Below are 6,834 nucleotides of genomic sequence, written 5' to 3'. Positions count from 1 at the left end.
GTAGAACTACAGCTAAAACAAACTCCAACCCTAAAGTTAAGTTAACCCCAAGCCCAGTGCCGCCTCTAGCACTAAATGTATCCTTAAACCTAATACTACTCCAGCAGGAAACTTAACTCTTTTACTCTCAATTTTGATTTGAATAAATAATCCAACTCAAATCTCTGTCACTATGTTTATATTCCACTATGTCATAAGATGAAAAGAACCGTGCTGATAGGCACATCTCCCCCTAACCTGCTGTAAATGCTGAAATTCTAAGTAGAGGCCACATGATGGTTTTCGGAGAGACTGGTGCCCCTTCCGGGAAGGCTCCATCTGATACTCTGATCCCATTACCAGATCTTTGTGTGATCTTTCTTTGGAATCCCTTCGAGAGTGCACACAGAGGTGACCTGAGTTTTGGAGACTGATTCATACTAATAAAAATCTAACAGGTAAATGTATAAATCAAATCACTGGCCTTTTAATTTACTAGGTTCCATTTTCCAGTGGGGTCACCCATTTACTAGTGATTGGAATAGTTCTGACTACCGTTCATGAGACCGTTGCTAAAAAGTGTCTTTGGAAGACTGCTCTATGTGGCCACTGCCCCACTGTTTTGGTTCTTGTGTTCAGATGTCCCTTGGACTTGAGGCAAGGGTCCCCACAGCCAAGGAGATGCCATTTAGCACCAGCCAATGAGAGACTGAATATATAGACAATAGCCAGGCTATTTATAAAAACAGTGCTCTGACCCACAAGCCACAGTGGTCAGTCAAGGGAACCAACCCTTTCTCTACAGCAGCCAGCCAAGGAAGTCGGCTGCTGTTAGGTCAGACTTGAAGGAATCCAGTCTACTGTCTCTAGGGACAACCCAGGAAGCTAAACAATAACCCCTGTAATGTTTGGCCCCAAATGGCCAGCACTTTGTCAAACTGACAGCTTCCCCAATTTCTGTCCCTATTTCCAACTCAGGACCAAGCAGAGAAAGTCAAGCATGTGTCCCCTCCCCCAAACCAATCACATGAGATGCCCCCTTCCAGTGATGGTACCTCTAGCTTCCCCAGGCCCCCAGCTGCCTCCTGAGCACACCTGCACCCCTTCCTCCCCCAGGAAGCTTGCCCACTCCCTTGCTGGCCCATGAGTCTCTGCCAGACCAAGTGATGAGGGCGACTTCCTCATTACAGGCAGATCTGAACACACACCTCTGCCCTCCTCCTCTGGTTGGTCTTTGGGTATTTGCACCCCAATCAAGGTCTTGCCATCTTCCCAGCCAACAAGAGGCTCGGGCAGTGGCACAAGCCCAGTCCCTGGTCAGGGGTTCCTGGGAGAAATTTTCTCCTTGACTAAAGGCTTCAGGGTGGGCACACCCTCACTCTCTTGGGTGTAGCCCTGTGAGCATTGAGGCTTGAGTAATGCATCTTGGGGGCAGAATCAGACGCCCGTCAGACAGGCTGCCAGTACTAGGTTCTTGTTGCCGAAACTCTTCCAAGACTCTGGAAAGACTACGCCTCTCCTATGAACACTTACTTATTTCCAGACAAGACCTGAGTCACCCTGACGGCCTTGTGTCCCCAGGCCTCTGCTCCACTCTGGCCTCTAACTCCATCATCCTCTCTCCTGTCCCTTCCAGCTTGTGTTGCCCGTCACCAGCTTCAATCCCAACACTCATGGGGTTTTCAGATCCCTGAACTACTCCTTGCCCTGGCCTCTCCCCTCCATGTCCAGCCTGCCATTCAGACCAAGCCTCTCTCAGCTCTCTGGTCCCCTCAGTTCCACATGGGATCATGACAGCCAGCTGGTGCGGCCCATGCTGCTTTGGGGAGGAATCCAGCCTGCCTGACTGCAGGGCGAGAGCAGGAGAGTGGAGGGTTTCTGTCCTGCTTTCTTCACTTGGGAACTGTATGGACTGCTTGGTGGCATGTTTTTGACCCTGGGAAACTGAGGGCAGAGTGATGGGTGGAGTTGGGAAAATGAATTTGGGGCCGTGACTGCACAGTGCTGTGATGAGGACCTTTGCATCATGCCCTTTCTCCACCTGTAGCATCGTTTGACTGTTTGTTCAGCTCAGTGAAGATTTAAACAGAACAGATGGTCTGCTCGTTCAGATTTGGTTTCTGTAATATTCTGTCTTTTTGCAGGCCAGAAGGGTATTTTTCCCCCAAGCAAAAGTAAAAAGCATAGTCTGCTAACTAACCTTAAGGGAGGGGAGGAAAGAACAGGGCACAGCTCTGGCAAACCAGACAGTGGAGTGCCTTCACATAGGGAGCTGCCCTCACCCCATCTTGCATCTCATCTCTGGGCTGCCTCCATCAAGACCCTGTGCTGAAATGCCGGGCATCTGCACAAGGCTCTCAGGGAAGGTGTCAGGGGGTTGACAACACTGGCTTCGCTTCATGGATCTCATAGCAGCCTGCCCAGGGCCCTGCCAGTCAGGCCAGCTCAGGTTGGTGATATTTATTGTGGAAATCTGGAGAAAAATGAAAAGCACCTGCAAAAATAAGCTAGAAATCACCTATAATCCCAATAGCCAGACACAAGCACCCTTAACGTTTTGGTATCTCCTCCCATCTTTTTCTACACAGGAGACACATAGACAACACATATTATTCTGTCATAACAAATGTGGACCACCCCCTCCCTGGCTCCGGCTCTACCCTCTCGTACTATTCCTGATCCATCTCACTGGCCCAAGGCCTTGCCTGGGCTCCCGGGAGGGAAGCTGTGGGGGGTGCCTGCAGTGGCTGGAGGACTCTCAGAGATGGGATGGCAGACCTAGGAACACTAATCATCCTACCTGGGATCAAAATAGAGCTTCTAGAAGATACTGCTGCATTCTCAAGCATGGGGGCTGAGCACACTTCCTGGTGTGGGCAAAGCTTCATCCCTTCTGGGGCTCAGGAGGGGGCGGTGAGATCACTCATTACCTGTGGCCACCTGCAAGGCCACACATGCCTGCGTGACCTGCTGTCCGGACAGAGCTCTGGGTTTCCACTCCACATGGCTGGCGAGGGGTCTCGGTGAACAGGGGTCAGACCCAGCTGCTCCCGGCTTGGAGGAGCACCACAGTGACCACCAGGGAAGGGTCAACAGCCCACACATCATCTCAGCACACACCTTTCTGAGATAAATGGTGCTCACGTGAGTCCACCTCTCCCCGCAGACTCGTGAGGCAGAACACCAGCTCACAAGCCATTAGGGAAACACTCAGGTTAGGCATTCACCCAGAAACAGGATGAGGTTCATTGAATCAGATTGGGCTGAGAAGTGGGTCTCTCCTAGTACTTCAGACACACATTTGTTGATGTGCTCCCTCCCAATAGTCAGTGTAACTCTGGTTTTAGCCTATGCACAATATAAAACAAGGGCTTCCCCAATGGTTCAGCGGGTAAAGAATCCGCCTGCACTGCAGGAGACACAGGAGACATGGATTCAATCCTTGGGTCAGGGAGATCCCCTGGAGAAGGAAATGACAACCCACTCCAGTATTCTTGCCTGGAAAATCCCGTAGACAGAGGAACCTGGTGGGTTATAGTCCATGAGGTTGCAAAGAGTCAGACATAACTGAGCACATAAACTCATTACTCATTAATATAAAACAATGAAACCTTATATTGTTGCTTATTTTAAAAGTGGCAGAGGGACTTCTCTGGTGGTACAGTGGATAAGAATCTGCCTGCCAATGCAGGGGGCATGGGTTTGATCCCTGGTTGGGGAAGATTCCACATGCCAAGGAACAACTAAGCGCATGTCCCACAACTGCTGAGCCTGTGTGCTGCCACTGCTGAAGTCTGTGTCCACCAGAGCCCATGCTCTGCAACAAGAGAAGCCACCACAATGAGAAACCTGTGCACCACAATGAACGGTAACTAGAGAAAGTCTACATGCAGCAACGAAGACCAATTAATTAATTTTTAAAAAGTAGCAGAGTATCTGGAATATATAAAGAACTCCTACAACTCAATAATCGAAGACAAGTAACTCAATTTAAAAATGGGCAAAAGGGACTTCCCTGGTAGACCAGTAGTTAACACTGCAGTCTTCTACTGCAGGTGGTGCTGCTTTGATCCCTGTTCGGGGAACTACAATCCTGAATGTTATGTAGTACAGCCAAAAAAGAAAAGGACCAAAAACTTGAAGAAACATTTCTGCAAACAAAGTACATAAATGGCCATAAGCATATGAAAGTTGCCTGATACTACCAGTCATGAGGGAAATGCAAATGAAAACCTCAGTGAGACACCACTTCACACTCTTCATGATGGCTGTTAAACACAGAAGATAACAAATGCTGGGGTTTCCCCGGTGGTCCAGTGGTTAAGAATCTGCCTTGCAATGCAAGGGACACTGCTCTGGGTTTGATCACAGGTCTGGGAAGATCCCACATGCTGTGGGGCAGCATCTGCCCATGTGCCACAACTAGTGAGTCTGCACTCTGAAGCCCATGAGCTGCAACTTCTGAGCCCACATGCCACAACTACTGAAGCCTATGTGCCTAGAGCCTGTGCTCCGCCAGAGAAACCACAACAATGAGAGGCCCAAGCACTGCAACTAGAGTAGCCCCCGCTCACCACAAGTAGAGACAGCCCATGAGCAGCAAGATCTAAACACCAAAAATCAAATAAATGCATATTTTAAAAAATCTGGGACTTCCCTAGTGGTCCAGTGGCTAAGATTCTGAGCTCCCAATGCAGGGGACCCAGGTTTGACCCCTGGTCAGGAAACTAGATCCCACATGCAGCTCCTGAGAACCAGCGCAGCCAAATAAATAAATAAATATTAAAAAAGAAAAATTCTCAAGTGTCTGAGCTACTTTGTAAAAAAAAAAAAAAGAAAATAACAGATGTTGGCAAGGATGAGGAGAAACTAGAATACTCATTGGTGGTGGGAATGTAAACTGGTGCAGTCACTTTGGAACCGTTAGTGGTTCTTCAAGAAAGTTAAACTTAGAGTTACTTAAAAAAAAAAAAAGAAAGAAAGTTAAACTTAGAGTTACTGTTTGACCCAGCAATCCCACGCCTAGGTACATGCGAAGAGAACTGAAAACCTATATCCACACAAAAACTTGTGTACAATTACTCATAATGGTCAACCAAATGTCCATCAACTGACTAACAGATGAACAAAATGCTAACAATAGAATATTATTTGTCTGTAAAAGAATAAAGTACTGGAACTTCCCTGGTGGTCCAGTGGCTAAGACTTTGTGCTTCCAATATAGGGGGACTGGGTTCAATTCCTGGTCAGGGAAACAGATCCCACATGCAGCAACTAAGACCCCATGCAGCCAAATAAATAAATATTTTTAATTAAAAAAAAAGAATGAAGTACTGACACATGATACAATGTTACAATATGGCTGAATTTTGAAGACATTATGCTAGGTGAAAGAAACCAGACAAATGAGATTAGATATTGTACAATTCCACTTATGTAAACTGTCTAGAATAAACCAAATCTATAGACACAAAAAGTAGGTTAGTGGTTGCCAGAGGCTGGGGAGAAGGGAATGGGCGTGACTGCTAGTGGGCGGCAGCTCCTCTTTGGCATGATGAGAAGTTCTAATATTAGATGATGGTGCTGGCTGGTTGCACAACCTTGTGAATATACTAAAAACCACTGAATTCCCCAAATCAAAATGGTGAGTTTTGTAGTGTGTGAATTATATGTCAATTGAAAAAAAAGTGGCAGAAGTGTATGCAAGGTTAATTGAAAGAATTAAGTCTAAGCATTTTTTGAGGGGAGACCAATATAACTTCAAATTTTAAAAAAGAAAAGAAAAATGGCCACCTTAATGGTTCTGTTTCCTCGTCTGCTAAATGGAGATCACCTTTTCTGCTCCTGGGGTTGTGAAGGGGCCAGACACACTGAGGGAAGCCACTGATCGAGCCACGTATGAGATGTTCCTGTCCCTGCATCCGGATAAGGCTCACCCCTGTGTGCTGGGCATCTTCCCCACAGCCTCATGTAGTCCTCCAAACAACCTGAGAAGGAGGTTCTACCAGACTCACTCTGCTGACAGGAAGATGTGAGGGCGATTTCCATGCCTGGGGTCCACAATTCTAACAGAAAGAGCCGAACCTGATGCTGCTCTGTGGAACTTTGGGGTGGATGCTCCAGACCCTCACCTCAGCGTCTTCTCAGGGAATGGCCCTCAGAGCCAGCAGGTTTGTTTTGTGGGAACATGGCCCTTCTGGGCATCAAAACTCTTTTTCGTGAACAGGTCCCATCCTCTGTGGGAAACCTCAGCAGGTCAAAACACAAAACTGTGAGAGCAGCCCCTTCCGTGGATGACGGCCCTCCTGAGAGAGGAGGGGCTCAGGGGCTCTTGGGACTGACCCCCTCTTGGCAAACCCTCTCCAGACCCAAGCTTAGGTTTGTTTTCATTGTTTTACTGATAGGGGCTTTCCCTGTCAGGATGCCACTCAGCAGACACCTCCTGTCATTGGTCAGTGAGTGGTCCCTGCGTGCCCCACCAGGGCCAGCCCCGCACTGGAGCTTCAGTGGTGAGCAGAGCAGTGTCCATCAAAGCCACCATGACCAGCCCTGAGGACTGACTCGAGCAAACAACAATAAAACCAATGAAATGTTTGCAGGTGAGCGGGATGCTGCATGAGAGATGCACTGTGTGCATGACTATTTCATGACATGGTGCTCTGCAGAAGGGGGCCAAGGGGGTAGGGCAGGAGGGGTTCTCAAGGCATAGAGAACATGTAGGAGAGGACCTCAGGAATGAGGCTCAAGCAGGTGAAGAGAGGCAATGGGGACACTCTTCCCAGAGGTAGACGCATGTGCAAAGGTCCCAAGGAAGGAGGGGGCTGGGGTCCTGCTGCCTGAAAGGGCTTTGAGCTT

This window comes from Muntiacus reevesi, chromosome 6 (genome assembly GCF_963930625.1).
Source record: "Muntiacus reevesi chromosome 6, mMunRee1.1, whole genome shotgun sequence".
In the NCBI taxonomy this organism is placed as follows: Eukaryota; Metazoa; Chordata; class Mammalia; order Artiodactyla; family Cervidae; genus Muntiacus; species Muntiacus reevesi.
Note: the sequence above shows the minus strand (reverse complement) of the source record.